Source organism: Hyperolius riggenbachi, chromosome 1 (assembly GCF_040937935.1).
Source record: "Hyperolius riggenbachi isolate aHypRig1 chromosome 1, aHypRig1.pri, whole genome shotgun sequence".
NCBI classification, from domain to species: domain Eukaryota; kingdom Metazoa; phylum Chordata; class Amphibia; order Anura; family Hyperoliidae; genus Hyperolius; species Hyperolius riggenbachi.
In genome coordinates, this window is record NC_090646.1 from 623,537,815 (window position 1) to 623,559,542 (window position 21,728).

At 45.3% G+C, this 21,728-nt stretch overlaps 1 protein-coding gene and 1 long non-coding RNA gene across 8 annotated transcripts in view; one reads left to right on the forward strand and one right to left on the reverse strand.

The window, feature by feature from the left end:
* Positions 1–21,728, forward strand: part of GHR (growth hormone receptor) — a 496,455-nt gene that overhangs the window by 326,187 nt on the left and 148,540 nt on the right. The window lies entirely within an intron of this gene.
* LOC137559569 (uncharacterized) lies at positions 12,748–20,807 on the reverse strand. The gene is made up of 4 exons (XR_011029809.1): positions 20,724–20,807; positions 20,332–20,501; positions 19,266–19,394; positions 12,748–13,734 (listed from the first exon to the last, which is right to left on the reverse strand). It is a non-coding gene; the product is annotated as an uncharacterized lncRNA (long non-coding RNA).

Here is a 21,728-nt window from a genome sequence, read left to right on the forward strand (position 1 = left end):
CCAAAAACCACTAGCAGAGTAGCGTTTCAGCTAGCATTTTGCAGTTTTGTGTAGCGGTTTTGGTGTAGTAGATTTCATGTATTGTTACAGTAAAGCTGTTACTGAACAGCTACTGTAACAAAAACACCTGGCAAACCGCTCTGAAGTGCCATTTTCAGAGCGGTTAGCGGTTTTCCTATACTTAACATTGAAGCAGAAACGCCTCCGCAATCCAAAATCTGCAGCAGCCCGGGAGTATGCGTTTCTGCAAAACGCCCCCCGCTCTGGTGTGCACCAGCCCATTGAAATACATTACCCTGGCGGATCCGCACCCGCAAGCGGATCGCAAACCGCAGCAGAACCGCTCTGGTGTGCACTAGGCCTATGTGCACATGAGGTTCTCTGCAGCAGATAGCAGGCACTCCTCAGCATCCTCCTGATAATCAGATATCGTATTTGGTATACCGTTCCTGTGGCGTGTGTATGTGTGTGCATGTGGCGGGCCTGTGTATGTGTGTGCATGTGGCGGGCCTGTGTATGTGCGTGTGGCGTGCCTGTGTGTGTGCATGTGGCGGGCCTGTGTGTGTGCATGTGGCGGGCCTGTGTGTGTGCATGTGGCGGGCCTGTGTGTGTGCATGTGGCGGGCCTGTGTGTGTGCATGTGGCGGGCCTGTGTGTGTGCATGTGGCGGGCCTGTGTATGTGTGTGTGGCTGCTAATCAAAGGCCTTACTTCTATATTTCAATTTCGCTCAACAGCATGTGATAAATAGTGTCCATATAAAATGCCATTTTAGCAGAAGCATTCTGCTAAAATGGCATTTTATATGGACGCCATTTATCACTGGCAGACAGCAGACTGAAGTTCCATGACTTTATGTCTTCGGCTATGTGACATTCATTATTATTTATAGCTCTGCAAACACAGTTAATAAGACTTCCATAGACGCTAGCGCTTCCTCGCTCCCACAATGTAAATGAGCGTGTTTCATTAGGAGATACTGCTGGAAAGTAGCTGAGCTGAGCAGGGCCGGGCCGAGGCATAGGCTGGAGAGGCTCCAGCCTCAGGGCGCAGTGTAGGAGGGGCGCACAATTCATTCAGCTGTCATTCCTAATTGTGTATGAAGAAGAAAGAAATAAGAAAAGGGGATACATGGCAGTGACTGCAAGCCAGATAACTAGATATTAAGGTGTTGGGGAGGTTGTGGGTCCTGTGGCCCTCTTAGTGTAATAGCAATCAGTGTGTGACAGCTGGGGTGGGAGGGATGGAGGGGCGCACTTTGGTGTCTCAGCCTTGGGTGCTGGAGGACCTTGTCCCGGCTCTGGAGCTAAGCACTCCTCTCTGATGGACCATATAGGACACAGATCGCAGCAGTTATTTGGTGCTGTGGAATTAAAGGGGAACTGAAGTAAGAGGTATACGGTGGCTGCCATATTTATTTCCTTTTAATCAATACCAGTTGCCTGGCAGCCCTGCTGATCCTCTGCCTCTAATACTATTAGCCATAGCTCCTGAACAAGCATGCAGCAGATCAGGTGTTTCAGACTTTACAGTCAGATCTGACAAGACTAGCTGCATGCTTGTTTCTGGTGTTATTCAATTACTACTGCAGAGAAATAGACCAGCAGGGCTGCCAGGCAACTGGTGTTGATTAAAAGGAAATCAATATGGCAGCCTCCGTATACCTCTTACATGAAAACACATAAATAAAAACTACTTTTCTACCAGAGTAAAATGTGCTGTAAATGACCCTTCTCCTATGTTGCTGTCACTTACAGTAGGTAGTACAAATCTGACAGAACTGGCAGGTTTTGGACTAGTCCATCTACTCATGGGGGATTCTCAGGGTTTTCTTTATTTCCAAAAGCACTTAGTGAACAGCAGTTGCTCTGTCCATTTGCCAGAATAGTGTATAGATCCTTTCCAGAGACCATTTTTGTAAAGAATAAATAAAATACTGAGAATCCCCCATGAAGAAATTGACTAGTCAAAAACCTGTCAGTTCCATCAGATTTCTACCAACCATTGTAAGTGAGAGCAACATAGGAGAAAATATACTTTTTATTTCTATGTGTTTTTACTCATATTTTAAAATGTACAATTTTTCACGATAGCGGTCCTTTAGAGATGAACTGTAATGAATACGTTTTTTTCCTTACAATAGTCATTTATAAATTATTTAGTCAGTGTTTGCCCATTGTAAAATCTTTCTACATTCTGAAATGCATCACTGGTGGCAACATGTTTAGTCCGGTTAGGTGAATCCTGCGGAATGTTTAGTTCTGAGAATTCGGAAGCCAGTGAAAATAATGCTTAATCTCCCAGAATGCTGTGAAAGGAGAATTCCGCATAGCTAAACAGCTTAGGCTAAGCATCATTGGGAGGACAGGGCTACAGACCAATAAACAGCAAGTGTTTCTGATGCTGAAACCAGCAAGATTACCATAAGAGTGTGTATCCTGAATAATTTACTGCATTTTACTGTATGTCCGTCACTACAGTGCCTCTTTAATTGACGTAACTTGAAAAAAAAAACATTCTTTCCTGTTATGTTTTTGTAAAAATAAGTCAAGAAATGAAAAAATTCATTGAAAAAAGTGGACCACCGTAGGGGTCTTCAAGACCCCTGTAAATATCTGCTATGCTGCCCTTAACTGGGATGAAGACATGACTGGTGGTGGTGGCAGCAGCCTGATATCAGTATGTGAAAGAGAAACTCTGACCAAGAATTGAACTTTATCCAAATCAGTAGCAGATACCCCCTTTCACATGAGAAATCTATTCCTTTTCACAAACTGACCATCAGGGGCACTGTATGGCTGATATTGTGGTGAAATCCCTCCCACAAAGAAATTCTGAGTATGTACTCTTGGCAGTTTCCTGTCTGTGAACCATGTTGCATTGTGGGAAATAGCTGTTTACAGCTGTTTCCAACAGCCAAAACAGCAGATACATCACCTGCCAGCAGTAAAAATGTCACCATGTGATAAATGTCAGAATATAAATCAGGGAGAGAAAAGATTTTACAATGGGCAAACACTGACTCAATCATTTATACATAATTATTGTAAAAATGAAGTACTTTTTTTTTACATTATTTTCACTGGAGTTCCTCTTTAAACACTGCTATCACATTAAGGCCTTGTTCACATTATAAATTGCCAATGCAAGCGATGAGCGCTTTTGTGAGCACTTTTCCCTGCGCTTTCAGAGTGATTTGCGGTTTAAGCGCTTTTCAAAGTGCTTTTGTCCGGCGATTTGAGTTTTTCTTCCTCAAGACAATCAGGAAGTGAACTCTTTGACCTGGAACTGAATAAATACAATGGGCTTGATTCACAAAGCGGTGCAAACTGTTTAGCACGGGTGTGCTAAACAGTTAGCATGTGAAGTGCCGTTCGCGGACTTTTGCGTGCGCAAAAGTCCGCGATCGCATGAATCGCGGCACTTTGCGCGCAAAAGTCCGCAAACGGCAGTTAACGTGCTACTGTTTAGCACACCCGTGCTAAACAGTTTGCACCTCTTTGTGAATCAGGCCCATAAACACGATCGGGTAATTTAAAATGTTTTTCAAGCGCATAGCGATTTCCCTATACCGTATTTTGTATTGAGGCACGAACGCTCAGGAAATGGTGCAGGAGCCGTGTTTGTGATTGGAAGGAAAGCTCATCGCTCGTGTGAGAACGCTTACATACAGCAACATTGCTCAAGCACTTTTATGGCAATTTTATAACTCGCCGCCAGTGCTTAAAAAAATCGAAACCGCTCACAGTGTGACCAAGCCCTAATAGATCTTGTGAGCTGTGGTCTTCCAACCAGCTTTAGCTTGAATTCTTTGTATTCATAATGTTCCTGTGGTATTTGGTCAAAAATGAAGCAATATCCGAACAAAACTGTATGCTTATGTATGCCATCCTTTATTTTTCGTTGATGTTAATTAACAAAGTTACGTTTGTGCATAATGTTGTTTTCACTGTGTCATGTAGTGTCACTGTGTCATGTAGTGTCACTGTGTCATGTAGTGTCACTGTGTCATGTAGTGTCACTGTGTCAGTATAGTGAAGTTCCCGGTGTTGTGTCTGATTGCGCTGCCTGTTAATTTGCGCTGCCCCGCATGCGCAGTAGGAGACTGTGCAGCCACTGGTCCTATTGAATGATGCTGCTGGTGGTAAAATACTAAATATCTCCGCTCCCACACATCCTACACTCCCTAAATTTTCAGGGTAGGGAGGGGACCCCCTGGACTACCTCTATGCCAAATTGCAGCCCGGAGCCCCACTGGTTCCTGAGATAGGTTTCTGTAATCAGTCTCGGGAACCAACGGGTCTCGGGGGCTGCAATTTGGCATATAGGTCGTTCAGGGGATCCTCTCCCTACCCTGAAAATTTGGGGAGTGTAAGAGGTGTGGGAGCGGAGATATTTAGTATTTTACCATCAGCAGCATCATTAACTTCACACTGAGCATGCGTGCTACTCAGTGTGGAAGGGAGCTTCCGGGCAGCGCAATCAGACATTACACCGACAGTGCAGACAGGTTAGTTGTACCCTTGCTTCCTTCTCCACTCCACTTCAGGTACATCTGTACTCAGGGTGCTACCTAATCCTGGGGGGCACATCTGGCTATACTGGGGGGTGCCCAGTCCTGGGGGGCACATCTGGCTATCTATACTGGAGGGTGCTCAGTCCTGGGGGTGCCCAATCCTGGGGGGCACTTCTGGCTATCTATACTGGAGGGTGCTCAGTCCTGGGGGTGCCCAATCATGGAGGGGCACATCTAGCTATCTATACTAGGGGATAGCCAATCTGGTGGGGGTGGGCACATCTGGCTATCTATACCTGGGGGTGCCCAATCCTCGGGGGCACATCTGGCTATCTATAATGGGGGTGCCCAATCATGGGGGGGGCACATCTGGCAATCTATACTGGGTGTGCCCAATACGGCGGGCGGGGGGGCACATCTGGCTATCTACACTAGGGGGTATTCAATCCTGGGGTGGGGGTACATCTGGCTGTCTAAACTAGGGCATACCCAATCCTGGGGGTGGAGCTTATCTGGCTATCTATACTGCGGTGTACCCAATACTGGGGGAGGCAAAGCTGGCTATTTATACTGGGGTGAGCACAATTTGAGGGGAGGGGCACACTTTGGAATCTTTTTCTCTACTGCTGTAGAACCTTGTCCTGGCCCTGGGTGGTGCATTGCAGTGTGGCAACCTTCTTTACAAAGCAGCCATTGTGCAACACCGCAATGCACCACTGTGAATGTGGCCTTACAGATCTCATACTTTTATGGAATTGAATGATCAATTATAGCTCTGCCCCTTATGGGGGCATCTGCAGTGATCGTACTTCTTTGCCTGACATCACGGCTATGTAAAGCAGCACACTAGTTACAAATCAGGACATACTAACCTGAATTTTAAACTTGGATTCATCATTTTTCAGTTGTCACCAAAACTGCAATTGGGCAAGGAGCTCCTGTGGAGATATCTGGTGACAGAGATCAGAAGCATGACATTGACTTCCAACAGAGATATGACTGCTCACTTACCCATTGTATTTTTGGAACAGCAAGTTAAACGAATCTTCCTAGGAAGGATAAAGGCATAAATAAAAGCCCAACCAGAGGGGCTTATACTTCCTAGTTATTCCAAAGCCCAACAGAGGTGCTAACACTTCCTAGTTATTAGAAAGCCCCACAGAGGTGCTAACACTTCCTAGTTATTAGAAAGCCCAACAGAGGTGATAATACTTCCTAGTTATTAGAAAGCCCCACAGAGGTGCTAACACTTCCTAGTTATACAAAAGTCCAACAGAGGTGATAATACTTCCTAGTTATTAGAAAGCCCCACAGAGGTGCTAACACTTCCTAGTTATTAGAAAGCCCAGCAGAGGTGGTAATACTTCCTAGTTATTAGAAAGCCCCACAGAGGTGCTAACACTTCCTAGTTATTAGAAAGCCCAACAGAGGTGCTAATACTTCCCAGTTATTACGAAGCCCAACAGAGATTATAATACTTCCTAGTTATTCCAAAGCCCCACAGAGGTGCTAATACCTCCTAGTTATTCCAATGCCCAACAGAGATGTTAACACTTCCTAGTTATTAGAAAGCCCCACAGAGATGCTAATACTTCCTAGTTATTCCAATGCCCAACAGAGGCGCTAATACTTACTAGTTACAGTGGTTTGCAAAAAGTTTTCGGCTCCCATGAAGTTTTCCACATTTTGTCACATTACTGCCACAAACATGAATCAATTTTATTGGAATTCCACGTGAAAGACCAATACAAAGTTGGTGTACACGTGAGAAGTGGAACGAAAATCATACATGATTCCAAACATTTTTTTTTACAAATCAATAACTACAAAGTGGGATGTGCGTAATTATTCAGCCCCCTGAGTCAATACTTTGTAGAACCACCTTTTGCTGCAATTACAGCTGCCAGTCTTTTAGGGTATGTCTCTACCAGCTTTGCACATCTAGAGACTGAAATCCTTGCCCATTCTTTTTTGCAAAACAGCTCCAGCTCAGTCAAATTAGATGGACAGCATTTGTGAACAGCAGTTTTCAGATCTTGCCACAGATTCTCGATTGGATTTAGATCTGGACTTTGACTGGGCCATTCTAACACATGGATATGTTTTGTTTTAAACCATTCCATTGTTGCCCTGGCTTTATGTTTAGGATCGTTGTCCTGCTGGAAGGTGAACATCCGCTCCAGTCTCAAGTCTTTTGCAGACTCCTAGTGGTTTTCTTCCAAGATTGCCCTGTGTTTGGCTCCATCCATCTTCCCATCAACTCTGACCAGCTTCCCTGTCCCTGCTGAAAAGAAGCACCCCCAGAGCATGATGCTGCCACCACCACATTTGACAGTGGGGATGGTGTGTTCTGAGTGATGTGCAGTGTTAGTTTTCCGCCACATATAGCGTTTTGCATTTTGGCCAAAAAGTTCCATTTTGGTCTCATCTGACCAGAGCACCTTCTTCTACATGTTTGCTGTGTCCCCCACATGGCTTGTGGCAAACTGTAAACGGGACTTCTTATGCTTTTCTGTTAACAATGGCTTTCTTGTTGCCACTCTTCCATAAAGTGCAGTGCACGACTAATAGTTGTCCTATGGACAGATTCCCCCGCCTGAGCTGTAGATCTCTGCAGCTCGTCCAGAGTACCCATGGGCCTCTTGACTGCACTTCTGATCAGCGCTCTCCTTGTTCGGCCTGTGAGTATAGGTGGACGGCCTTGTCTTTGTAGGTTTACAGTTGCGCCATACTCCTTCCATTTCTGAATGATCGCTTGAACAGTGCTCCGTGGGATGTTCAAGGCTTTGGAAATCTTTTAAATTTCTCAATAACTTTATCCCTGACCTGTCTGGTGTGTACTTTGGACTTCATGGTGTTGTTGCTCCCAAGATTCTCTTAGACAACTTCTGAGGCCATCACAGAGCAGCTGTATTTGTACTGACAATATATTACACACAGGTGCGCTCTATTTAGTCATTAGCACTCATCAGGCAATGTCTATGGGCAACTGACTGCACTCAGACCAAGGGGGGCAGAATAATTACGCACACCCCATTTTGCAGTTAATGATTTGTAAAAAAATGTTTGGAATGATGTATGATTTTCGATCCACTTCTCATGTGTACACCACTTTGTATTGGTTTTTAACGTGGAATTCCAATTAAATTTATTCATGCTTGTGACAGTAATGTGACAAAATGTGGAAAACTTCAAGGGGGCCAAATACTTTTGCAAACCACTATATTCTAAAGCCCAGCAAGGTAGACCCTGTGGTAGACCCACCAGACAGAATGACGCTAATTACACCTTATCACTATAAAGCTGCGTACACACATGCGATATAGTCTTTTGAAACGATCGTTCCCCGATCCTTTCAAACGACGATCGTTTGAAAAAAAGCAGCCAACGACCATGAAGTCTAACGACGGACGAGCTAGATCGTTAAAAACGAATGATCTAGCTCGTCGGATTTTTCCCAACGACGATCGTTTGCAAAAGTAGTACATCGTTGGAAACAATCGTTCATACTAGACTTGACATGCGCATTTCACTATTTCTCCATGGAACTTTTCATTTTTATGCGCAGGCGCACTAGTTACTTTTATGTGATGTAACGTTCGTTCTAACGATCTGATCGTTACACACCTTTTAAAACTAACTTTACTTAGGTCGTTCTTTCATCAATTAAAAGTTTGTTCGTCGTTGACAACGAACGATCGTTGTCGCATATGTGTACGTAGCTTTAGTAAACTAGTTACGGCTGTAGAACTTGAGGCACACCCATGGCAGGTTTTCTACCTAGCACCAATGGCTACTAAGAAAAATAAAGCCTAAGTGATCCCATTCTTACCTAATTTGATATCATCTACATGCCCATTAACAGCTGCTGAGTGTCCAATTTGTTTTTAATTGTTTGGTTCACTATAACGAGTCACTGTCACTTTAAAATACAATGACACAGTTTTATCATGCGAGGCTGGCCAGATCTGACAGCACAGGCGTGATTGGTGGGCTTTGTAAATATAACCCGCCCCTTTGCACTGTATAATTGAAACTACTTTACCCAGGACTATTGGATGACAAATGTCTCCAGTGTCCAGTCCTTACCCATTTTTTGGGATTTTGTTACTAATATAGTAAGTATGGCAGACCTTTAATGTATACGCTCTGCCTTGGACTTATGGGTAATGTAGTTCCCAATGCGGACGTCCGTATGGACGTACCCAATAGATGCATGACGCCTGACGTGCCCGACTTGGCCATCACCGCTGCTCCAATCACGGAGGGAACGGCTGTTCCGGAAGAGGCGGTGCTTGTCTCCGTCATAATCCGGAATCAGTCGCTCCTCCATATCCAGGTGGAACGCAGCGTGACCAAGTGTCCCTGAGACACGAAACGGCCGTCGCTCTCCGCCATCCGCACCCGCCACCCACCTCCTCTACCTCCACCGTTCTACATAATGGTATGTTAAGTATCCTTTTGACTACCACATAGAGTCCAATGATGTTGTCTTCACTGCTGCAATAAAAGATACGAATATTTCAAGATGGAAGGTGCACGCTTTTTCTCTTCTCCATTACCACACTAAGAAAAATAAAGCCTAAGTGATCCCATTCTTACCTAATGCAGCAAAGAGCCTAAAGCCCAATCTACACGGTACGATTTTTTACACGATTCGATACGCGATTCGATAAAAACATCGAATTGGGTACAAAATTGGGTGCCAAAAAAGCGTGTCTATTCGATTCTGTGGTCGAATTCGATGGGAATTGAGATCGAAATTGAATCGGACAGGTTGGATTTTATCTGATTAAATCGAGTGCGATGGCGGCAATTGAATCGTTGGTAGTGTAGTATCGATATGCGATCGCCTGAACGGTCGATCTTCTGTCCAGCCCACAATAGAGTTGTCATCACTCCGTGGGAGGTGCATCAAGGAAGTGGGCTGGCTGAAGCACACCATGTGATACCTATACTACACGCTAGCTGTGCCTGTGGTTGTGTTTCTCACAGCAAGGACACGAGTGGCAACGTACGCCCTACATGTGTTGTTGCTGCAAGCCACCGCTGGCGGTATCGCTCATAGCAAGGATACGGGTGGCAACTTACGCCATGCATGCGTCATAAGGCTCTTGCCAGCTGTGTTCTTGCTGCAAGCCACACTGTCAGCTAAACGAGCAGTGTCTTATGACGCATGCAGGGCATACTTTGCCACCTGTATCCTTGCTGTGAGCGACACCATGGCTAGATCCCCAAGTCAAGTATAAAGTGGACCTCAGCGCCTTTTCCCACTACCCTGCGATTTGCAATTTCATTCTGATGGCACATCGCAAGGTTCTTTTGTATTAAATAGGTTGCAGGTGTCGGAGAAAGCCATTCTAATGGGACCCGAACTACACCTTTAGGGCCTGTTCAGACTATCTGCGTATGAAGAATGCGTTTAAAATCAAAGAAACGCAAGTTGAAGAACGCATGCGTTTTTCTTGCGTTCTAATGCGTATTCTATTGCGTTTTGCACACACACGTGACCCAGGGGGAAAAAAAGAATTATGGGAACCGCAGAGGAAAACGGACGCTAAAAACGCAATAGTACGCGTTTTTGATACGCGTCCATAGACTTTCATTGCGTCCGTTTCTATGCGTGACGCACAGAACTGCGTGCAGCAATGCGGATGAGAAACGTATGCGTCTCATACGCATACATGTGAACTAGCCCATTCAAAAGCATTAGAAGCCGTTTCTATGCGTTTTTGGTACCCAGACCCGTTCCCTGAAAACGTCTAGGAACGCGCATAGTCTGAACAGGCCCTAAGGTGGCCACTAACAGTCCAATTTCTAGCGAAAAATCGGTTGAGCGATCGGAAATTCTGATCGGCTTGGTAGTAAATAATCTCCGTTGGTGGACGCAATCGATTATGAACGAGTGAAAAAAATGTCGCCCGAATGAATTTTCGGCAAACCAAAATTTGGATTTTCTTGTTGGTTGTGATAGATAGGAAGCAAATATTGGTTCGTTGATGGTGTAGTGAACGATGTATTACAATATTTCACTTCCAATCAGAATTTCTGGTCGCTTGAACGATTTTTCGCTAGAAATTGGATCGTTAGTGGCCACCATAAGAAAAAGAAACTTAGTGCGCCCTAATTTTTCACTTTGCCGCTGGCTTGCCGACATGTCATATGGAAGTCAATTGCAACATCCATTTGTCGAGGAGCTGCATGCGCCGAATTGACTGATACATTGCCAACCTTTGAGGTTTTTTGTATGCGCGCTATGTAAAGAGCTTTCAGTTTTCACAGAACACAATCTTTCTTGTTCCACCATGTGATTTTTAGAGGGAACGTTCTTGGCTTGTCCTATGTGCCTTAGCTGAAGCTGCCGTGATCGGTGCTGTCAGATCGATCACACAGAGCAGATATGGGAGCAGCGTGCTGAAAGAACGGAAGATATGGAACATGCTGTAGGCTGCTGCTGATACAAAGCTACCTGCTGTCTGAAATTACAGTTCAATGTTCCTTGCGAACCAACTTGTTCCAAGGACGTTGCTGCATGACTCTGTCCCACACAAAGTCTGCACTGTTATATGAATGTGTTTTCTAAGCATGGCCATTGTTGTGCTGGCCTTGGGGGCTGACCCTTTGTAAGAGTGGTTAGTTCATAAAGGCTCTGAATGCAGTGAAAACACAGGCAGCTAAGTTTAGTGTCTTTCCAGGTCACAAGGGAGCGTGGGGCCAGGGCCAAGAAAATCTTGTGGTTATTTTGAAAGCCCAGCTATGCTATAGGTTAGCGGAATGCAGACTGTGGATGAACAGAACACAAACATTAATTGCAATTAGAATTTTCTTTTATCAGCTAAATGAATTCTGCATTAAGAAGCGAGGCAAACTTTCCTCAGAACGATGTCAGAGAATGGTAGGTGGCTGCAAGAAGCATCTCACTGTGGGTATTAGGGCATAGGGTGTCCTCATTTTTTCCTCAGTTAGAATAAACATTTTGTAGATATCTTTTGTTTAACCACTTCAGTACTAGAAGTCTCTGGTCCTTCTGGGTAAAAAAAAAACGGGGCACACTTATATTACATTGCACAGACCCGTCTCTCTCGCCATTCGTATGTATTATTTAAAGCAATACCCAAGTCATAACTAACGAGTGTGGTTCTTTTTACCTGGTGCTTCTTCCAGTTTCCATAGTCTTGTAGGTCCCTCGCGGTCCTCCTGGTCCCCTTCCTTGATCCGCTAAGTTGTGCACTACTGTGCATGCACTGACCCAAAGGCGTGCCTCCTTGAACACATTCCCGCAGTTCCGCGCAAACCCAATAAAGCAAAATCTTGCAGAATTCGACCAGTTTTCGTCCCCAAAATTTGTCACATTGTCAGTTGGGCACTCACTTGGCGGCACCGATTTTCATCCACTTCGATTATAATAATTAAATTGGATGGTCGATCGAACGTCAAGTCGCCTCATGTATGGCCACCTTTAGCTAAGACATGGACTTTGCCAGGCCACACGGCGGATCAACTAAGGGGACCGGGAGGACAGGGAGGGACCAATGCGACTACGGGGGCTGGAAGAAGCATCAATTGAGAAGAACCACATGCTTTAGTTACAACTCGGGTATCCTTTAATTATTAATAATATCCTATTATGTATGAGATCACTTTGTGGTCCTCTACTCTTTGCATTGGTCTGGTGCTTAATTTTGATATCCTTGTACATTCTAGTATCTCACCTAACAGCTCAGGCTTCTACCATCTTCTCTCTTGGAGGACAACTCTTTGATTTCTTGTCTCCACTAACATAAGCAAGCCTGCTCACCTGGCTGAGTCCATAAATAAAGGCCATGCTGATGGCTGTACAGTGAGCACTGAAGCAGTATTTGTTTTAGCTTTAGCTGCAGTGCTGGACCCAAAGAGTATCCACATTAAAGTGAACCTCCGGACTAAAAATCGACCCAGCAGCACTTAAAAGGCTTGGTGTTTCTTTAACAGTTCCACAGAATCAGAACTTTGTTTCTCTTATACAAGCCTCATTTTTAGCTGCACAGAAGAAAACTGCCCGGGCTTTTTTCCCCTGATGCTGTGCAAAGCATGATGGGATTTCGATTTTGTTGTTCTCGTTCTGCTGTTTTGGTGCAATTTTTTTTTTTTTACATTTTGAATTTGACATTTGAAGCCTAGCGTGTGCAGCTTGGAGGGGTAATCAGGACACAGGACAGTTGGAACTGTGTCTCCTGCTCCTTGCCACCTCCTTTCAACCAAAAAGATGGCTGCCCCCATGACAAAGATGGCAGCCCCCATGAATCACAAACATTTGCCTGTTTTTTTAAAACAGGGTGGGTAAGAGATTATATTACCTATCTATTCTAATTAACATAACTAATGTAACTTGATGACAGTATGTTTGTTTAGGCTGAAGTTCCCCTTTAACAGAGAGGTTCAGGCCTGTGCACCTAGGAAAATACTGACTGCCCTCCGCTAGCTCCTTCCTCCTCACGTGAGATGTCATAGGAGGTGGAGTTTGGGTGGCTTATGTAGTTCCTGTTCACGCATTTGACATTGGCACATGAAGAGAGTTTTTGCAAACCCAGCTAGCCAAGTACTATCAATATATTTACGGTAAAAACTTCAACTAGAAATACAGAAAACGTGCAAATGTATCAAGTATAGGTTGGAGTAGTGCTTTAAATTAAATCAACTCCTTTATTGCTTTTAATATCTACCTACCCTGAATGCCGGCCTTATTTTATTACCTGTTCAAAGGGCATTTGTTTAAAAAGTTTGGATCTTAACACAACAAAAACAATCGTGTAATAAAAAAATGAAAGCTAATACTTCTGCATAAACAAGATGAGTGTCTGAGATTGGACTGCCCTCGTGCGCTGACTTGTATATTTAGGGATGGAGCTCGCCAGATTGGGTCAGACGAGGACAGGGACAGAATAATCTAGGAAGGGGTCCAAGAAAATGGAACAAGTTAAAAAGCGAGGAACCAGCGCTCCAAAAACCCAGGCGCTCTCCGCACTGTAGTGGAAAAGCAGCATAACACATCTCAGCTTGTGTCCGTCTTCATGCTTCTTGGCCATTTTTAGCTTTTTTGTCTTATTCACCGTTGCAAAGGCATATCCTTCGTGTTAACCATTGATTGAAGAACAAATGCTTCTCAGTGGTGCCGACGCAATGTAATTGTTCTGATTATACGACTCAGCTGTGGCCTTTGTTGGCTCCTTGCCTGGTCCTCCTAAAGGCAAAGTATAATTATTTCAAACCCAGTGCTATATAAATCAATATTAATAGTAACGGCATGTGACACAGCTTGTAAAGCAGAGTATAGTGGATGTGCCTTGTAATCAAGGGAATGTGTCTGATTTTTTTTATTACTGTAGTTTTTATTTTAAGCAAACGCATATCAGTAGTGAGCTTAATAGTTTAAAGGGAACCTGAAGGACTATGGAGGCTGCCATTTTCTAATAAGGCCTGTTGCCTGACTTCTGTGCTGATGCTCTGTCACTATAGAGTACATACGGGGAAAATAAGGATGGATGGGAGGATCATGGAGTTAAATATATACCTGTCCTGGCATCTAAGGGGTACTGGTGATGTCCCGCCACCTTCTAGGCAGTGCAATGGTGGCTATGTTTCCAAAGACTGCCGAAGCTCAATGGAAGCTTCCACCTAAGTGGCAGTAGCTGGCCCCCAGCTGGGTAGCCATCATTCAGCAGTGACTGCCAAGTTGGAGGCGGGCCGCTGCCACCAGGGCTGTGGAGTCGGTACAAAAATCACCCGACTTCAACTCTGACTCCTCCGTTTCCAGGTTACCCAAAATAGCTCTGACTCCAACTCCTTAGTCTAATACTTACCAGGGCTGTGGATTTGGTACAAAAATCATCCGATTATGAAACCACCCGATTCCAACTTCAGGTACCCAAAATTGCTCAGACTCCTTGACTCCAACTCCGACTCCACAGCCCTGGCTGCCACACAGTGGGCATGAACAGAGCCTTGGCAGGCAGTTTAAAAAGAAATCGTCAGGGCCCATCTCCGGAGGGGGAAGTTTAGGAGGTTGTGGTGGTGGGTTTATCACCTGCCTGGAGGGCTGACACCTGGTGAGTTAAGTATTTAACCCCGTGACACCACCCCCCACGTCCTTCATCATTTACACAGAGCCTGTCATAACACCCTCTGTCATTTACACCTCAGCTGGGAGCGGGCCGCAGGTGGGTGTGGCCTAAACCTCGATGGGCAGTTTTAAAAAAATAAATTGAGCCTAGCATAGCAGGCTCTGTCATTTATACCTCTAGTACTCTTTAATGCTATAAGTCACTGGCCCAGAATGAGTATGCAGATCAGATGTTTGATTCTGATCTGACTTCTTTTCTTGTTTGCTGGTGGTTTAAAAGGCATTTTTATTGAAAATATCGCCTAGCAGAAAACTCAGGAGAAAAAGTTAATTGCATATGGGCCCATGTCAGATCAGGTACGCTTTAAAGGAAACCTAAAGTGAAACAAAGGTGGCCAGATTAAAGAGGACCTAAACCCAGAACTTTCTCTCTGTTCTAAAAGGTAAACAACAGCATAACAACCTTTAAAGAAAAACATTTATTTGTTGCAGCCCACAGAACTCCTACTGAGATTCTGCTGAGTGGTTACTTCCTGGTTTCATGGGAGCACAGAAACAGTTAACCTCCTGTGTTTAGATATAGCCTGACTGAACTGCACACCCGTGGTACAGATCAGACAGATATGACTGCTCAAATTACAGTGTCTCATTACTTCCAGATAAGGGAGAATTAGACAGGCTATTATCTCTAAATACGTGCAGGGTGGGCTTCTCTGTGTTTCCCTTCTCTCGTGAAAGAGTTTAGGTCCACTTTAACTTGCCTGGGGCTTCTTCCAGCCCCCTGTAGTCCTTTTAGTCCCTTGCCATTATTCCACTTTGCTCCATTCAACAGCTCTGGCCCTCTGAAAGCTACACGGGTGGCCCTGGGCTGCACGCCTCCTTGAGTGCGTTCCCATGACGGGGAACATTCTTTGTTTGCTCAGTTCATAAGAATTGCAACCACACATGCACTGATCCGAGGCGCGATCCGGGAGGCGCGTGGCATGCACAGTAGCCTGCTCATTCAGCACAGCTGCTGAAAACATTAAAATGTATGCTTACAATGTGGCTCATTACAAAAAAAAATCAATTTTATCTCTTATTTTTACATTTAGGGCCCGATCACACCTGAGCGGGAATCGCGCTATTCCCGCTCACGGCAAACCGCTAGCGGTTCTGCAAGAACCGCTACATAATGTAGCAAGTGGTAGTGTTCTCACTGCCGCGGTTGCGGTTAGCGATAACCGCAACCGCGCTGCATGCAGCGGTTTGCCGGCGACGAGCGTCCCGCGATTTGCGATCGTGATATCGCGATCGCTCCAAAACCGCCACAGTGTCCAGTGATTTTTCCGCGCTAATCGCGGGAAAATCACTCCCGCAAAACGTTTTAAGATTTTAAGTGTGAACGGGCCCTTAGGATTTTTATTGCCCTAGTTCCGCGGCCATGTGGTCCCCAGAAAGAGCAGGCAGATAAGGAGTGCTGAAATTAGCAGTAGCATTGAGCAAACAAAAGCTTTCATCAGCTGGGGGGGGGGGTGGATTGGACACTGTACGTCAAACAGTTTAGAGAGTCTAGGGAGGTGGGGAAATGGCAGCTCCTGCAGCTATTAGAAACCAGGACAGTCTGCAAAAAAAGCTGCATGGATTCCTTTAAAGAGACTCTGTAACAACAAAAACCTCCCCTGGGGGGTACTCACCTCGGGTGGGGGAAGCCTCCGGATCCTAATGAGGCTTCCCACGCCGTCCTCTGTCCCACGGGGGTCTCGCCGCAGCCCTCCGAACAGCCGGCGACTGTGCCGACTGTCAGTTCAATATTTACCTTTGCTGGCTCCAGCGGGGGCGCTGTGGCGACTTTCGGCACGGAAATAGACGGAAATACCCGATCTCCGTCGGGTCCGCTCTACTGCGCAGGCGCCGGAAACTTGCGCCTGCGCAGTAGAGCAGACCCGACGGCGATCGGGTATTTCCGCCTACTTCGGCGCCGAGAGGCATCAGAGCGCCTGCGCAGGAGCCAGGAAGGTAAATATTGCGTCACCGCTGCACGGAGGGCTACAGCGAGACCCCCGAGGGACGCAGGACGGCGTGGGAAGCCTCATTAGGATCCTGAGGCTTCCCCCACCCAAGGTGAGTACCCCCCAGGGGCCGTTTTGTCGTTACAGTTCCTCTTTAAGTAACAACTTCTCAGCTACTGTCTCATATTTTCAGTATTTTTTACATCATCATGGACACATTTTCTGACCCCCTGGTATTGTCCTTAGTCTGTGTTTAGATATACAGGATTATGTATGCGGTTGGAAGCCTCGCATCAGATGATAACAGTACACATTGCTTCGGTTTATGACTGCAGCCATATCACTTTCCTCCTCTGTTTATTCTAGAGGGAGATTAAGCGATAAGGCTGGTTGGTATAAAAGCCTATACTTAGAATTAAATTGTCAGTCTAGCCATTAACAAAGCCAGCAGATTTCACATTCACAAATGAATTCATTCATTATAACGGTTTGTTGGCAGTGAATGTTTAGCTGCCGTTATTATTACATTTGAGTCTCTCGGCTATAGAAGCTAATGGCAAACTAGTCATTTTTTCGCTGAATACGAAAATGCACAGAAGGAGCACATTATTGTGGTCATCAAATAACAATATTATTTCTCTGCAGAATGTCGTTTCAAGCACAATGCAAAACAAGCAACTTAATGAAAAAATACCCTTAAAGGACTCATCCGAGCTCCTGAAAAAAATAAATCCAGTCACCTGGAGCTTCCTCCAGCCCCTGCCAGCCGTCCTGTGCCCTCGCTGCAGCTCAGCTCCCCGCTGGTGGCCCAGGGTCCCCTCCGGCGTAAGATGTCCTCTGTGTTTGTGCAAGCAGTTCTCATAGACACGCTGACGTCATCCGAACTGTACTGCGCAGGGTCAGTAGTTCTGCACCTGCGCAGTACAGTCCGGATGACGTCAGTGCGACTCAGTGAGCCGCATGGTGAAGCGCTAGCAGATGCCGACCTGGCGAGGTCGGTATCTGCACCGGAGGGGAGCGGGAGCCACCGGAGCTGCGGCGAGGGCACAGAACGGATGCCAGGGGCTGGAGGAAGCACCAGGTAAGTGGATTTTTGATTTTTCAGGTGCTCGTACCTTCCCTTTAAAGAGGAGCTTTGACCTAGGATTGAACTTCATCCCAATCAGTAGCTGATACCCCCTTTCCCACAAGAAATCTCTACCTTCTCTCGAATAGATCATCAGGCAAGGTTTGCATGGCTGATATTGTGATGAAGCCCCTCCCAGAGTGTGAAGTCATGACCAAAGGTCCTGACAGTTTTATGTCTGTGAACCTTGTTGCATTGTGGGAAATAAAGGCTTTTTCCAACTGCTAAGCAAGCAATATCTTCCTCGAACACAGGGACAGAACTCTCAGTAAACGAGCATTCTGCTGAGATCACCTGACAGGACTAAGGATGTTGCCATGTGTAATAAATTTCAGAATGCAATCAGGGAGAGTAAAGATTTTACAATGGGCAAACACTGACTAAATAATCTATACATGAATATTGTAAAGAAAAAAAGCAATTTTATTAATTATGTTACTTCACTACAATTTCTCTTTAAAGGACAACTTAATTGAGAAGAATATGGAGGCTGCCATATTTAATTTTCTTTCTAAACAATACCAGTTGCCTGTCAGTCCTGCTGATCTATTTGGCTGCAGTAGTGTCTGAATCAAACCAGAAACAAACATGCAGTTAATCTTGCCAGATCTGACAATAGTGTCAGAAACACCTGATCTGCTGCATGCATAGTTACATAGTTATTTTGGTTGAAAAAAGACATACGTCCATCAAGTTCAACCAGAGAACAAAGTACAACACCAGTCTGCTCCCTCACATATGCTTGTTTAGGGTCTGTGATTCAGGGCATATTCACAGTGGGACGTTGCGTTTTAATGTAACGTTAAAGTCACAACGTGTCTGTGTTTAGAGGTAACGCACTGTAAGCAGTGAGTTACCACAACGCAACATTCTCAATGCGACATTAACTTCGCATTGTGTACAGCCCATAGGATTATCATTGCAGTGCGGCAAGCTGCTTTATAAGACTTTATAACGCAGCTCTGCAACGTGGCACTGTGAATGCGACCTAAAAGTATTAGAGGCAGAGAATCAGCAGAGTAGCCAGGCAACTGGTATTGTTTAAAAAGAAATAAATATGTCAGCCTCCATATCCCTCTTGCTATAGTTGTCCTTTAAGGGCCAGTTAATATGGAACCACTCGGGATCCACTGTGTCACAATTCCGTCGTCATTGAGAGGAATGGTTGCATTCATCTCACGTCATTTACCATCGATTGCTGTCATTTAGTCAAGTGCCACAGTCTATCGAGATTTCCTGAACTCTACAAGTAGCTTGTGGCTTTCGCGGTTATGGACTATCCAGCTAGGCTGCAATGTGATGACGGTTCGACAACAAACAATGTCAACCACTTTTCTGTGCGGTACCAGTAAACTGCAAGGTCACTGCGAAACGAGCCACCAGCAGCCTCCTGGGGTACTGGCCCTAAAGTCAGTTTTGACCGAGCGGATCGGTCAAAACCAGCCTTATCAGCCTGCCGACAGACTACACACGGGGAAACTGTCGGCACAATGGTGACGACCAGTCGTTTGCAGGAATCAGGCGTGTGTACGCACCTTGAGTGTGCTTGGTAGACAGTAGATACTGGTGGTGATTGATCTTTCTAGAAATAATGGCCACTTCCTCACACCATCCTTCATGCTGAAGACTTGCCAGTGCCACCCCACTGGAACAGTGAACCGGGGCTTCAAAAGGTAAAGACATGAAAGGTAGGAGTTTATTGAGAAGACATCACAATTCTCCTCTAGGAAAGCAACTAATCACCTTCCTGTGTGACATACAGTAATTATTAATACAGATGACTATAAAAGCACAATATAGACAGGAAACTCTAGAATAGGAAAGCCACAGCACAGTAGTGTAGTGGTTAGCACGTTAGGCTTTACATCCAGGGCTGTGGAGTCGCAGCAATTTTGGGTACCTGGAGTCGGAGCTAGTTGTTTCATAAACTGAGGAGTCGGATGATTTGTGTACCGACTCCACAGCCCTGCTTACACTACACGATACAGACATAGAAACTCATCTTACCCTTTCCAATGCTTACACTGACATCTACCCATGTCCCATTTTCACCAACACTAACCTCCCCCTCTCCAATGCCTAACACTAACTCCCGCTCTGCCTACAGAAGCAGCACTAAATGCAATTGCAATGGCCTTAAAAGAGGGCACCGTGAGCAGTCGCCTCGCCCTCATCGACTGCAGGCGTTTTGTCTTCTGGCATAGTTTGTAGTGTAGTTTTCATTATTTTATGTAGTTGTGTTAGTTCAGTGTAGTATAGGGCAGGAATGTTGCTGCTATGCCTATCCAATGTACATCTTGTGTTTGTCAAGTACATCCTGTCCGTGTATAAATGCCTATGCCATGTGTTCCACAACCGATTCCGGGTACGACAATCGGAGTACTTGGCAAATAAAGTAAATTCTGATTCTGACACTCTGGGAGATTCCAAGTTCTCTGTGTTCTTGTTGGTGACACAAGATGAATGGGAAGTAACCCCTAGCAGCTAATCATATTTCAATTCAATTAGGTCATTCTTGGGAAAGATGGATTCTTCTCTCATGCTTCTGATTTCTGCACTTTGCCTTACAGGGTAAGATCACAAACACAAATTACTTCACACCAATAGAGAGGAGGCCTAAACTTTGGCACGCTTTGTGGAAGCATCATATCTGTTGTTTGTGACTAAATCCATTTTAATCTGCGAATCTTATCAGCTATGTTACATTGCTTGTCACTCTTCACCCCATTCCAGATCAGGACTTGGCTGAGAATGGCTTCCAGCTGCTTCTTCTGAGGAGAAAACAATTGTGAGAAACAGAATGTGCTATTAGAAAAGCCTACAAATGAACGATTTACATTATTAAAATATATTGCTAGAGGCTAACTTCTATGGAAACTTCATATCAAAGTAATCAGTAGTTCTTACTAGAGATGTAGCTTGATGAATCGTCAGGAAGTGAAAGAAATGAAAGTGAAAGTAAGCTATGGTCACCTGACTCAAGGGAAAGTTACCTAATGTAAGCACACAGCACTTTTACATTGTCCATTCCTGTTCTTGTTCCCCCCGGTCTTTGTAATCTTTTGGCTTAACTTACATTTTCAGACAGAAAGAGGCGGGGCTTGCAGCTAAGTTCCCTTAGGGGAGCCAATGGGGCGGGTAAGAGGAGGGAACAGGAGAGGTATAGGTGGAAATATGTTTGCATATGTGTATCAGCGCCATGGAAACAAAGAGGCCGCCGCTGAGAGAAGAACAATGCCCAGAGTTCACAAACAAGTAAATTATATAGAATCAGCGCAGAATCCAAAAACAGAAGACAAGTTTTCAACAAAGAATAAGAGCGGGCACCTCCACCACAATAAGTATGGGGGTCCCAGCACAGCTCTGTAATCATGGATACCCAGAAAAAGGGAAGAGGCTAACCAGCTGGTGACAACCCACATTATAAGGTTGTATCAACGCTCTTGGTAGTACATCAGGAAGCAACAGTCCGTCCAGGATCCACCAATTCAGCAATGATTTGTCTCACGACTGGATATCAGTAAACATCATAAAAAACAAACAAACGGCAACTCTAAGGCCTCGATTCACTATCCGGCGCTAAGCCGGTTAGGAGGCCTTAATAGTTTATGGACGCAAACCAAAGGGTTAGGTGGTTTGCACCCACAGGACCACTCACATCGCGCGCGGCTGGATAGTAATAGTGAGCGGTGCAACGTTATCGTCGCACCCGCTGCCCTGTAAACGGCGCATCGGGTGCCCCCAATATGGTGCATCAACGTGCCGTTTCAGGGGGCATCCGATGCACCGTTTTCGTTTGCAGGGCAGCAGGTGCGACGATAACGTCGCACCGCGCACTATTACTATCCAGCCGAGCTGGGTGGTCTTGTGCGCGATGTAGTTTTACGGGAATATTAGTGCCCGCAAAGCTACTTATGGGGCACTAAGCGGCTGTTCACTCCCGCGCTATCACTTAGCGCCGGTTAGTGAATCAAGCCCATAGTGTAAACCGTCTATTA